This window comes from Mercenaria mercenaria, chromosome 16 (genome assembly GCF_021730395.1).
Source record: "Mercenaria mercenaria strain notata chromosome 16, MADL_Memer_1, whole genome shotgun sequence".
NCBI lineage: Eukaryota > Metazoa > Mollusca > Bivalvia > Venerida > Veneridae > Mercenaria > Mercenaria mercenaria.
The window spans coordinates 12922333-12937299 of record NC_069376.1 but is presented as its reverse complement, the minus strand read 5'-3'; the positions used below and the strand labels follow the sequence as shown (position 1 = coordinate 12937299).

Here is a 14967-nt window from a genome sequence, read left to right as displayed (position 1 = left end):
AATAAATTTAATCACCAGTTTTTCTAGATTCGTCATTTTGTTCATACAAACCGCCTGTTTGTTCAAGAACTCATTTTAACAGAAACCAGTTTATCATTATTTTTTATCCAAACCAAAACCTAAAACCCAAACCGGATTTTTGCAAACAAAAGCGCCCATAATATTCGTCAACAATTGTAAACGCGATCATCAGTCACGTGCGACGTCACGTGATAATTATGATTAGATAAGAATTGATAAATAAATACGCTACATTCAGTGAGCGCGATACCTTGTGTGACATATATGGACTATCTAAATCAGTGCATTGTTTGGATTGTTATATTAAAAGTGAATAAAATATTTGGTGTAATGGTAAGTACATTGTCTTTTTGTATCATAAAATACAAGATATCAGATGTTCATTAATTTTGAAATACGTCGTGACACGACAGAGAAACAAAAACTCAGTGACGCTTTTTTTCGCGGTTTTCAATAAATATCCAATCAAATAATCTGTATTAACGATAATCAATAACCAAAGACTCTTGATTTTATAAAACTGGTTACAGGTCGACTACGGCGGAATTTGTGCGTAATATGGCTAAAGTAGGTGTGTTTCAATTGAATATTTAAAGGTATTTAAAATAAACCTTCTAATCATCATCATCATCAATATCACAAGTACTATTACCGCAGTCATCATCATCATCGTCGGCGTCGTTTTCGTCATCACCATCATCGTCAACCTCATTATTATCACCAGTATCATCACCACAACCATCATCGTTATCGTCATCCACGACATAGTCATCAAACTTAAGACAAAGTTGTGTCCTTTCAGGGTAATTTATTCCTTACTCTTTCGCAAATTTAATTCTATTAATAATACCACACTGACTGCTTTCCGTAAAAACGGAGAACGCCAAAACCATATAGATGTCATTGCGGGTGAATTACCAATCTCTCAATCGATATTATTCAGTTCTCCCTCGGTAGTACAGACGATATAAAAATACGAGAATCAAGGATTTATTCTAAATTGAACTGTTTGAGTGAGGAGCTGAACTTCGAATATTGATAATAGTTGTCTTATCACGGTGACACCATGATCACGTGACCATGGATAAGATAAAGTACTTTGTTTGGATATTTCAAGAGTGCATTGTAAATTTATAAATCGAATTATAAAGGGTAAGTTTAGTTAAATACATCTTTACATATAAAATTCAACCAATTCTTTGCAAAAAACATTTGATACATTGCGTTCTAGATGACTGCAAATACTGCATTACATGAGCCAATAATTAGAGCGATAAAATCAAACGAGACCAATTAAATGATCTTATTTCACTAACACAGTATTTCTATAAAAATTGTATTATCGCAGACATCATGACAATTGGTGCTTGCAAAGATATGAACCAATCTCTCTGACCGAAATCGCTACGATATTAGCGATAATTTACGAGTGTCTGTCCTTCTTTTTTGATAAGACCTCATTAAACACCTGTATTGTTTCAAACAGGGTAGAGATTATACAATACAGACATTCATCGTTTAACTTACATTTACAAATTGGCTCATCTTTCTACTAGGAGCGTAAGTTTGGATATTCTACATTTGTATTCATTTCAGGTTTATCAAAACCAAACATTTTTGTTTGTCCTCTATCACGCCATGTACCCGGATAATCTTAACTCTATTCAGCGACCCTAACTCAGTGCCAACATGGCGGATGTAAAGCCATACAACTTTGTTTTCTGTCTAATTACGATGTATAAAGGAATGTTTCTGTTGTTATATCTATCTCCATTGATCAAGTGTATATTTATTTCAAAATGCATCATGTTAAATATATCAACCCTTGTGTTTTCAGGTGGAAAAACGACGAACAAGGCATCTTTTTCAATGAAAACTTTTACAAAAAATCTTTAAAAATATTTCTACCCTTTTATTGCCCCGAGTATTTTGTTGTTTGAAAGCAAAGATATACTGCTTTATAGGCCGGTTTACACTACGTTGTTAACGCACTACATGTTGACACAATACATGTTAAAATGTACTGACAACGAGAAAAGGGATAAAAACCTAACTTTGAGTTGATAAAAACCGCACTCAGTTTACATGAGGAATGGATAAAAACCTAACTTACACTAAATTGCGTGACGGTTTAACACCTGACTGACTAGTATTGTATAGAAATGAATGAGTTGACATGTACATGGTGTGATTATTGTAAACATTACTTTATAAGCGGTATTTTCCGTGGACAAGTAAAAAATGTAAGGATAAAAATCTTCATTAATTAATTTGTCATTAATTTTACAAGGTGTTTTATGTATGCCCACTACAGTCAAAAATCTTTTCATAATTTTAATATTATACAAATAGCAATGTTTGGAAAAATCTGGATAAATCCTCAAAAATAACTCGGTATAAAAGTCAAAATTATCATATTCATGTAAGAAATATTTAATACCACCGATGTTCGAAGTTCTGTAGTCGCCAACCCTCTCTTCCTCCCTCTCTCTCTCACACACGCACGCACGCACGCACACACTGTTTCAGAAGAATTGTGTTTGTTTCAAATCTTGTATGTCGTATAGTGTAAGAGATTTTTATAGAGGTGATAATGGAATATTTTTGAAATTGTTTAAATGGGATTAGATTTATGATTAATTATTAAATATGATATTTTTCAGACAGTAAATAGGGAAGAAACGTGTGTGTGTTGTGTGGTGTGGTGTGGTGGGGTGGGATGGTGTGGGGGAGTGATGCATGGACTGACGGGGCAGGGGTGTGGGTATCCTTACATTTTTTCACTTGTCCACGGAACTTAAAAATCCACTTGTCCATAGTCAAATTTCACTTGCTTTGATTTGTAATATCAAACCTTAATGAAAGCGCAAATAGACTGGAGATCGAGTTCTTTATTATTTAGAAAAATGAAAAGAAAAGCATATTACAGTGACTGTGGTAAAAAATAAGCTGTTAAAATATTTGCCTTTTATCATGCAACTACTATGCAAAGTGCCTGATATCACTTGCCTGATATTTTATTTTGTTATCAGGTCATTGACCTGATATCAAAATTAAGCCCCTTCCATATTGACGGACTAATTTTTACATCATTCCAGATTGAATTTTATTAGAGTCCAGTTTCGATGTTGCACAATTTTTTTTCTAAATAGATTCTGTAATCTCAACAAAGTTCCTTGAATATGGTTGTCTCTAATTTTATCACACAGACAATAGCACTGAATGACGTCATTGTGAAACCTTCATCATGACATCACAATGTTTACATGGATCGATTCTCGGAAAGGTTTACAATACACTTGACAATGTATGATATACTTATTCTTGATTTATGCCTTATTTAAGGCATGCAAATTTTATCAAGTATTAGCTAAAGTATTTGTGTTAATTATTATTCTTGAATCAGTTAATTATAATTCTTGGATCCGTGTTAATTTAGTGATTTAAAAAACTATAAAGTCTGGAACTGGAAGTGAAATTTTCAGCGCTTTGGACATGTTGTAGTTGTCTGAGTCAAATATTTCATGATAGATCTATGGAAATAATGCATGTTCTGGTTTATTCAAGAGGATGATTTTTTATTTTTACGCAGGTAAGAGTTTATTTCATTGTTATTTTTTACAAGAATATCAGAAAGTCAAAAACATTGTCGGAGTTGAATTCAATATGGCTGCCATATTGTTTCGTTCAGAAGTTTCAGGGGCGGATGAATTTTCCAATCTGTAAAATATAAATTTAATTTTTTACGAAATAAGAGATGAAGACATGTTTTTCTAGGCAGTTTGTATGAGTTTCATGATAAATAGAATAACAGGCTACTGTCTTTTGATATCAAATGTTATCAGGTCTCGGCTGATATGGGCGGAAGGCCGAAGGGGTTCGGTTCCCTCACCCCTTCCAGCCCATATCAGCCTCGACCTGATAACATTGATATCAAAAGACAGTAGGCCTAGCCTATTATTCTCTATTTAACGTTTATAAAAGTCTGAAATCGTGTAAGCAGTGTTTGGGATCTTTTGAGGTCATGCCAGAAACACTGCCCACGCAATGTTGCAAAGCCAGATAAATTCAGAGAAAAACTCTTAAAACGTTCCGACTTGTTTTAGTCATACTTGCGATCTCTGTGCGCTTTTGATTTTAATTTGGCTGACTACTGGCCCAAATATTTCCTTTGACAGTGACTTATTGTCTCAGCAGTTGGAATTCTACTTACAAACTTGTAATAATACCTTTTTTTAAGTTGTTTACATTTCTGATGTCTTTAAATGTCCTTTTAGTTCTCTGTGTGTAACCCTTGTTTTCCTTTTTTAGTTTTAGTTACAGAAAGCACAGACGAACAGCCGTTTTCGTTTGGTTAGGTGTTTTGGTTAGGTGTTTATCCATTCTAAGTTCGTATTTATCCAGCATTGTTTCCTATACTATTTAGGAATTATCCGCAAATTTAAACCCACCTCATAATCAATATAATTTTTAAGCTATTAAAATCAATTTCAAACTTTGACACTGTTAAACATAGTCAAAGAGATATTTATGGAACTAATACATTTAATAAGTAAGGTCTTACTGCAATTTCTGGTACTTTAAAACAGTTAGAAACATAAAACATGTTCATTTTGAAGACTTTTTTTGAGTACATTTTAATGAATTCCAGCCACATAATGTGACATTTCGATTGAAATATTTAGTACACAAAACATGTTATCAATACAGGATATTATGACTATCAAAAGTTTTAAGCTAAAATTGCATACTCACATAAAAACATGAAAAAAGACAAGGAAATTAACTACATACATAGTCTTTCTGTCAGCCATGTTGGCACTGAGTTAGGGTCGCTGAACAGAGTTAGGATTATCCGGGTGCATGGCGTGTCTATACGTTATGGCTATATACCAATAAAAGAAATTGTTCTTTGTTTCATATAAAATTCAGCTACTTCAGACCAATTTTGTTACAGTTTCTAGATTTTCACTACGCCGTAGACCTATTTTCCACAAGATATCCATACATTTGCTTCAAGAAAACGAAAAGAAAAAGGGGTGTTGAATAGTATGCAGTGAAATGCAAGTCAACTGAAGTCAGGTACCCTCATATTGCCGCATTTCAGAAAGCGGTCCGCAGAATAAACACCCTACTTTCGTTTTCAAGTAAACAACTCGAAAACATGCGAGTATTAGCATGAAACGTGTCCTATTTTATGTAAAATTCATTCCACGAGCGAAATAATGCCCATTTGGCCCCCGATTTACGCGCAAATACGCGAAAAATGGAAAAATGAGGATCTGTTTATTAGGGACTTCTTTCACCACGGAAGTACATTTTGGACCGAATTACTGCATTATAACCTTATCAACATTCCCGAACGTGACTAAGGTGATAAATATTTTCAAGTGTATCACTTTCGTTGAAATGAATTATTTTTCTCGTAGTAAATTTACTGGCCTTTGAAAATAGCAGTGATGTGCAATCTATTTCGAATTTCAAAAAGCTGTATTGATCACTGTGCAAAATAAGCAGGTTATATTTCAGTACATATGACGTTCGCAACTAAGCTATTGGATAAAGCTTATTGATCAAATCCCAAAATAACTTACGTTTGAACAGTGTCAACAACGTATTCAATCCAAAACAAATTTGAATCTCCATGGAAAAAAGTAAAAGGTTGAGGGGTCCCAATTACGTGTCTGCGCAATATGCTTTTTAGCTCATCTGATTTTTTGAATGATGAGTTATTGTCATCACTTGAGTGGTGTCGGCGTCGGCGTTGCCTGGTTAAGTTTTATGTTAGAGGTCAACTTTTCTCCTAAACTATCAAAGCTATTGCTTTGAAACTTGGAACACTTGTTCACCATCATAAGCAAACCCTGTACATCAAGAAAAATAACTCCATCTTGCTTTTTGCAAGAATTATTGCCCTTTTGGGGCTTAGAAAATCATTTTCTTGGTTAAGTTTTCTGTTTAGGTCAGTTTTTCTCCTAAACTATCAAAACTATTGCTTTAAAACTTGCATCACTTGTTCATCATCATAATCTGACCCAGTACAGTAAGAAACATAACTTCATTCTGCTTTTTCCAAGATTTATGACCCCTTTTGGACTTATAAAATATCAGATTTCTTGGTTAAGTTTTATGTTTAGGTCAACTTTTTCTCTCAAACTATAAACGCTATTGGTTTGAAACTTGCAACACTTATTCACCATCATGAGCTGACCCTGTACAGCAAACAGCATAACTCCATCCTGCTTTTTTGCAATAATTATTGTCCCTTTTGGACTCAGAAAATCATTTTCTTGGTTGAGTATTATGTTTAAGTCAACTTGTCTCATAAACTATCAAAGCTAGTGCTTTAAAACTTGCAACAGTTTTTCACCATCATAAGCGGACACTGTACATCAAGAAACATAAATTTATCCTGCTTTTTGCAAGAATGATGGCCCTTTTTAGACTTAGAAAATCATGGGTAGGACAATATTTTTATTATACAAAAAAATCAGATGAGCGTCAGCACTCGCAAGGCGGTGCTCTTGTTTATCATTATTTTCTTTTTTTTTATCAATATACCTACATGTATTAAGCTTCATTACCATGTGTTACTGTTACCAGTTTTGACTTACTTTTATAGATATTCACATTTAAAGTGGGTGGGGAAATTTGACATGTGACCAGTCAGGAACACAATTTCATTTATTTGTGTTAAGAAATGGTTCAAACTTTTTACCTAAAACTTTCATATTAAAATAATTATGCAATGGACATTCACACATCATGTTGCATTTGAAATTGTCTTGAATACTTTTTTCATCACAGAGCTACAAACGTGCATGATCAAATTAACTTATTTCAGTGGATGGACTTTACCAAAAAGCTAAAACATTTTTATTGAGATGTTCAGGTGTTATTTTCAGCAGATATTTTAAACTCAATAAACATTAAAATGAGAGTATGTCAGTACACTCTGATTGAAGTTGGAAGAGTGGTACACTCTCAAACTTGTGAAAAGGGTGTGAACACGCTAGAAGCCGCAGCTGTGACAAAATTTTTATGAAACTTGGTCAAAATGTTTGTTTTGATGAGTTCTAGGTCGTTTGAAATCAGGTCATTTGGAATAAAAAAAAAATCTATGCCTCTAGTCCAGATCAAAAGGAAAATCTTTTGAACACTCTAGAAGCCGCAGTTGTGACCAAATCTTTATAAACCTTGAACAGAATGTTTGTCTTGATGATTTGTAGATAAAGTTTGAAACTGGGTTATGTGGGATAAAAGAACTACGTCACTAGGCCAGATAAAAGGAAACGCATTTAAACACTCTAGAGGCCACAGTCATGACTCAGTCTTCATGAAACTTGGTAAGAATACTTTCCTTGATGCTTTAATGTTCTAATTTGGATCATGTTGGATAAAAACGTAGGTCACCCGGTTAAATCAGAGGAAAAGCTTGCGAACACATAAGAGTTTTTTGATTTCAGTTAAGTTGGTCTGCAGTTCGCAGTTCGCGTTTCGAATTGCGAACTGCAAACTGGTCTGCAGTTTGCGATTCTAATTGCAAACTGCAAACTGGTCTGCAGTTTACGATTCAAATTTCAAAGTGCAGTCTGATCAACATTGTCTTGCGCATTGTGGACAAAAATGCATTTCACAGTTGGTCTGCAGTTCGTGTTTCCAATTGCGAACTGCAAACTAGTCTGCAGTTCGCGATTCGAATTGCGAACACCAAACTGGTCTGCACTTCGCTATTCGAATTGCAAACTGGAAACTGGTCTGCTGTTTAAAATTAAAATTTCAAGGTGCGGTCTGATCAGCACTGCCCTGCAAATTGTAGACAAGAATGCATTTCACAGTTGGTCTGCAGTATGCAGTTCTCAGTTCACGTTTCCAAATGCGAACTGCAAACTGGTCTGCAATTCGCAGTTTACAATTCGTAATTCGAATTGCGAACTGCAAACTGGTCTGCAGTTCGCGATTCGAACTGCAAACTGCAAACTTGTCTGCATTTTATGATTCAAACTTCAAAGTGCAGTCTGATCAACACCGCCCTGCGAACTGTGGACAAGAATGCATTTTACAATTCGAAGTCAACAGCTTCGTAATCGAATTTCGAACTGTAATCGAATTTCGAACTGTAGACCAGTTTGCTTTTCGCAAATCAAACTGCGAATTGTAAACTGGTCTGCAGTTCACGATTCAAATTTAATAGCCCAGTATGATAAGCTCTGCGCTTCGAATTTCACAATTCGATGATCATGGCTTGGAATCGGATGACAAACTGCAGACTGGTCTGCAGTTCACAATTCGAGCTGCGAACTGCAAGCTGGTCTGCAGTTTACGAATCAAATTCAAAGTGCAGTCTGATCAGCACTGCCCTGCGAATTCGGACAAGAATGCATTTGACAGTTTTCAAATGCGAACTGCAAATTGGTCTGCAGTTCTCAGTTCGCAGTTTGCAATTCGTAGTTCATATTTTGAATTGCGAACTGCAAACTGGTCTGCAGTTCGAAATTCGATTACAAAGCTGTTGGCTTCGAATTGTAAAATGCATTCTTGTCCACAGTTCGCAGGGCGGTGTTGATCAGACTGCACTTTGAAGTTTGAATCATAAACTGCAGACCAGTTTGCAGTTCGAATCGCGAACTGCAGACCAGTTTGCAGTTCGCAATTCGAATTATGAACTACGAATCGTAAACTGCGAACTGTAGACTAGTTTGCAGTTCGCATTTGGAAACGTGAACTGAGAACTGCATACTGCAGACCAACTGTGAAATGCATTCTTGTCTACAATTTGCAGGGCAGTGCTGATCAGATTGCACCTTGAAATTTTAATTTTAAACAGCAGACCAGTTTGCAGTTTGCAATTCGAATAGCGAAGTGCAGACCAGTTTGCAGTTCGCAATACGAATCGCGAACGGCAGACCAGTTTGCAGTTCGCAATTGGAAACACGAACTGCAGACCAACTGTGAAATGCATTTTTGTCCACAATGCGCAAAACAATGTTGATCAGACTGCACTTTGAAATTTGAATCGTAAACTGCAGACCAGTTTGCAGTTTGCAATTCGAATCGCGAACTGCAGACCAGTTTGCAGTTCGCAATTCGAAACGCGAACTGCGAACTGCGAACTGCAGACCAACTTCACTGAAATGAGTTTTTGACCCAAACTTTATTAAACATGATATATAGGCCAAATTTGAAACCGAGTCATGTGTGGTCATAGACTAGGTCACCGGGCCACTAGGCCAGATCGAATGTAAATCTTTTTTAACACTCTAGCGTCCACAGTTAAGTTTGAAACTCATGATAATTGTCAGAATCTTTGAATTGATGACCCCTAGGTCAAGTTCGAATCTCGGTCATGTGGGGTAAAAAAAGGTCATCCAATCAAATCAAAAAGAAATGCTTTATAACACTTCAGAGGCCACGTTTATGATCCTATCTTTATGAAATTTGGTCAAAATGATAATCTAGATACATTTTAGCCCAAATTCAAATGCCAGAATGTTTGTTTTTATAAAATTTTAGACAAGTTCGAATCTGGGTCATATGGAGTAAAAAAAATAGGTCACCAGGTCAAATCAAAGAAAAAGTTTGTTTACACTAAAGAGGCCACGTCTTTTGGTCCAATTTTAATGGAAACTGGTCAGAATGTTTGTCTCCAAGGAATCACTAGATAAAACATGTTTACACTGTTACTCAGGTGAGTGACCTAGGGCCATCTTGGCCCTATTGTTTGGATTTGGAAATCAGTAAAAAATTTCATACTACTCCATATTTTGCCGATCTTGTCTGTAATATGGCTTTGAAACCTCTACCGCTTGTTTACCATTGTAATCTACATATGTGTACATGTACACGGGGTATTCTTGAGATGCGTTTTACAATATATGTGTGCATCTACACGGGGTATTCTTGAGATGCGTTTTACAGTATATGTGTGCATGTACAAGGGGTATTCTTGAGATGCGTTTTACAGTATATGTGTGCATGTACACCGGGTATTCTTGAGATGCGTTTTACAGTATATGTGTGCATGTACAAGGGGTATCCTTGAGATGCGTTTTACAGTATATGAGTGCATGTACAAGGGGTATTCTTGAGATGCGTTTTACAGTAAATGTGTGCATGTACATGGGGTATTCTTGAGATGCGTTTTACAGTATATGTGTGCATGTACAAGGGGTATTCTTGAGATGCGTTTTACAGTATATGTGTGCATGTACACGGGGTATTCTTGAGATGCGTTTTCCAGTATATGTGTGCATGTACAAGGGGTATTCTTGAGATGCATTTTACAGTATATGTGTGCATGTACACGGGGTATTCTTGAGATGCGTTTTACAGTATATGTGTGCATGTACACGGGGTATTCTTGAGATGCGTTTTACAGTATATGTGTGCATGTACACGGGGTTTTCTTGAGATGCGTTTTACAGTGTATGTGTGCATATACACGTGGTATTCTTGAGATGCGTTTTACAATATATGTGTGCATGTACACGTGGTATTCTTGAGAGGCGTTTTACAATATATGTGTGCATGTACACGGGGTATTCTTGAGATGCGTTTTACAATATATGTGTGCATGTACACGGGGTATTCTTGAGATGCATTTTACAATATATGTGTGCATGTACACGGGGTATTCTTGAGATGCATGTTACATTATTTTTATGCCCCCGGCATCTACTGATGCGGGAGGCATATAATGATTGACCTGTCCGTCCGTCCGTCCGTCCGTTCGTTTGTCCGTCCGTACGAGGTTAACCAAATGGGACCGTTTCGCCTAGCATCAATACCCCTTACTCGAATGACTTGATACTAATGCAGATGTAACCTGTGACAATTCCTCATCTTCAGACGTCACCTGACCTCACTTTGACCTTGAACTTGGCCTCGTTTTGGACTTTATATTGCTATATATCGACAAGGATGCCACCGGGGGCATCAAGCGTTTATTGAACGCAGCTTCTTGTTCTTAAAGTTTAATGAAAGGTGCAGCTTAAAGTGATATGTCAGATATAAAAAATAAAAATGCATGCATAGGGCAATATGGCTCTAATACATCGATATTTTTACGCACCGTGTACTTACATACTTACAAAAGATCGTATAAAATTAATTTATGGTATGTCTGGCGATTTGGTATATTTGTTTGATTTTAAAATACTGCGTGGAAGAAAATAACTGTTTTATATAGATTTTTTTTTGCGTTAAACTGACATGTGCATGAAGCGGTCAGTTAGATACATTACATTAGTTCTTTAGGTGCTATCTGAAAAGTGATTGGTAGATCAAAGTTTGCAGGCAAGCCGCACCTACTAAAAGGTTTTTATTATGTAAAAAATGTAAATAGACTAAGTCCGATGACACGTCAGTCAAAAGGACCGAAGGATTAAAAATGAAGCACATTCTGTTGAAGTCATGTTTATTTTTAGCCCACCATCATCAGATGGTGGGCTATTAAAATCACTCTGCGTCCGTGGTCCGTCCGTCCGTCATTCCGTCCGTCCGTCCGTCCGTCTGTCCGTTAACAATTTCTCGTTATCGCATCTCCTCAGAAACTACTGGGGGGATTTTGACCAAACTTTGTCAGAATGATGTATTGGTACCCTAGTTTTGTCCCCCTGAAAATCAGACTGGTTCAGCAATTTTTGAGTGAGTTATGGCCCTTTGTTTATTTCTATATTTTACATAGATTTATATAGGGAAAAACTTTGAAAACCTTTTTGTCCAAAACCACAGAGCCTAGGGCTTTGATATTTGGTTTGAAGCATCACCTAGTGGTCCTCTACCAAGATGATTCAAATTATTTCTCTGGGGTCAAATATGGACCCGCTCTGGGGGTCACATGGTTTATATAGACTTATATAGGGAACAACTTTGAATAACCTCTTGTCCAAAACCACAGGGCCTAGGGCTTTGATATTTTGTATGTGACATCATCTAGTGGTCTTCAGCTAAGATTGTTCAAATTGTACCCCTAGGGTCAAATATGGCCCCGCCCTGGGGGTCATATGGTTTACATAGACTTATATAAGGAAAAACTTTGAAAATCTTCTTGTCCAAACCACAAAGCCTAAGGCTTTGATACTTGTAGTGTAGCATCATCTAGTGGTTCTCTACAAAGTTGTTCAAATTATCCCCCTAGGGTCAAAAAGGGCCCGCCCCGGGGGTCACATGGTTCATATAGACTTATATAGGGAAAAGTTTTTAAAATGTTCTTGTCAATAACTACAACATTCAAATATGGACTACATGTATATTTTTGAGTGGCAAGATGAACCTTGACATGAGTTGACCTTGATTTTGACCTAGTGACCTACTTTCACATTTCTGTAGCTACAGCCTTCAAACTTGGACCACATACATAGTTTTGTGCACAGAAAAAAACTTTGACCTTGATTTTGACCTAGTGACCTACTTTCACATTTTTGAAGGTACAGGCGTCAAATTTGGACCATATGCATAGTTCCGTGTTTCAAATGAAATTTGACATTGATTTTGACCTAGTGACCTACTTTCACATTTCTCAAGCTACAGCCTTCAAATCTGGACCACATGCATAGTTTTGTGTACCGAAATAAACTTTGACCTTCACATTGACCTAGTGACCTACTTTCACATTTTTGAATGTACAGGCTTCAAATTTGGACCTCATGCATAGTTTTGTATAATTTTCCGAAAAAAATTTGACCTTGATTTTGACCTAGTGACCTACTTTTACATTTCTCAAGCTACAGCCTTCAAATTTGGACCACTTGCATAGTTTTGTGTACCGAAATGAACTTTGACCTTTACATTGACCTAGTGACCTACTTTCACACTTTTAAGGTACAGGCTTCAAATTTGGACCACATGCATAGTTTTGTATTCCGAAATAGAATTTGACCTGGATTTTGACCTAGTGACCTACTTTTACATTTCTGAAGCTATAGACTTCAAATATGTACCACATGCATAGTTTTGTGTACCGAAATTAACTTTGACCTTTACATTGACTTAGTGACCTACTTTCACATTTTTGAAGGTACAGGCGTCAAATTTGGACCATATGCATAGTTCCGTGTTTCAAATGAAATTTGACATTGATTTTGACCTAGTGACCTACTTTCACATTTCTCAAGCTACAGCCTTCAAATCTGGACCACATGCATAGTTTTGTGTACCGAAATAAACTTTGACCTTCACATTGACCTAGTGACCTACTTTCACATTTTTGAATGTACAGGCTTCAAATTTGGACCACATGCATAGTTTTGTATAATTTTCCGAAAAAAATTTGACCTTGATTTTGACCTAGTGACCTACTTTTACATTTCTCAAGCTACAGCCTTCAAATTTGGACCACTTGCATAGTTTTGTGTACCGAAATGAACTTTGACCTTTACATTGACCTAGTGACCTACTTTCACACTTTTAAGGTACAGGCTTCAAATTTGGACCACATGCATAGTTTTGTATTCCGAAATAGAATTTGACCTGGATTTTGACCTAGTGACCTACTTTTACATTTCTGAAGCTATAGACTTCAAATTTGTACCACATGCATAGTTTTGTGTACCGAAATTAACTTTGACCTTTACATTGACTTAGTGACCTACTTTCACATTTTTGAAGGTACAGGCTTCAAATTTGGACCACATGCATAGTTTCGTATTCCGAAATAAAATTTGACCTTAATTTTGACCTAGTGACCTACTTTTACATTTCTCAAGCTACAGCCTTCAAATTTGGACCACTTGAATAGTTTTGTGTACCGAAATGAACTTTGACCTTAAGATTGATCTAGTGACCTACTTTCACATTTCTGTAGCTACAGGCTTCAGATTTAGACCACATGCATAGGATTGTGTACCGAAACAAACTTTGACCTTGACATTGACCTAGTGACCTACTTTCACATTTCTCAAGCTACAGCTTTCGAATTTGGACCACATGCACAGTGTTGTGTACGGAAATGAAATTTGACCTTGAGCTCGTCAATAAGTCTTGAAATTTTGAACACTCAAAACTGGCACATTGGTGGGCGCCAAGATCACTCTGTGATCTCTTGTTTTTTTTAATTTCAATTTTTTTGTTGGTTTTAACGTCGGACTGACACAACTATAGGTCATATGGCGACTTTCCAGCTTTTGTGGTGGGGGAAGAAACCAGCAGCCCCTCCGTGCATTATTTCATCACGAGCGGGCACCTGGGTAGAACCACCGACCTTCCGCAAGCCAGCTGGATGGCTGCCTCACAGGAATAATTCAAAGCCCCGAGTGAGGCTCGAACCCACATCGATGAGGGGCAAGTGATTTGAAGTCAACGACCTTAACCACTCGGGCACGGATACCCCTCTTCAGAATCATGGATCCGTCCATAAAAACTCATCTTACCTATATAACCGATACTTTCGATATAACCACTGGGATGCCAAATACTTACGAAATACAGATGACTTATTTCAAACTGAGTGTCTTCGATCCCAGTAAAATGGCTTGCGGTCGTGCAAATGAATGCTTTACAAATGGCGTATATGCCAGTAAGGGACATAACAAACAATTTCTTCACGGTTTATTATTCCTAATAAAAGTTACATGGTTACATGTATTGACAGAATCAATAAAAACTACTTCTTTAAGGTAAGGCACAAGGCTCAACCCCGACACTGAGGGTAGTATGGGCCTGAAAATGGTTGCCATGATGTAAAACAGCAAAGCACGAAAATACACGTTTTTTTCTAAAATAAAAATGATACATCCAACAACGCTCTAAAGTCACAAACTTAAGTACATTTCATTCAGGGCCTTCCCAGATGCGACATATCTTCATTAACTGATGTCCGATTTTAATACCTTATTGCAAAGGACAAGCCAGTATATAGCGAAAACAGGCCAAGTCAGATTAAACTCGATTTGCAAGGGGTCAAGGTCATAGGTCATCCGATAATAATCTCAACGTGATTTTTTTCAG

General features: G+C 36.7%; 1 protein-coding gene across 1 annotated transcript in view; it reads left to right on the top strand.

The window, feature by feature from the left end:
* Window positions 1–203: 203 nt before the first annotated feature.
* LOC123540717 (uncharacterized) overlaps window positions 204–14967 on the top strand; it is a 47578-nt gene continuing 32814 nt past the window's right edge. The window contains exon 1 of the mRNA XM_053527497.1: window positions 204–354. The gene's annotated coding sequence lies outside the window, so the exon portion shown is untranslated. The remainder of the gene's footprint in view (window positions 355–14967) is intronic.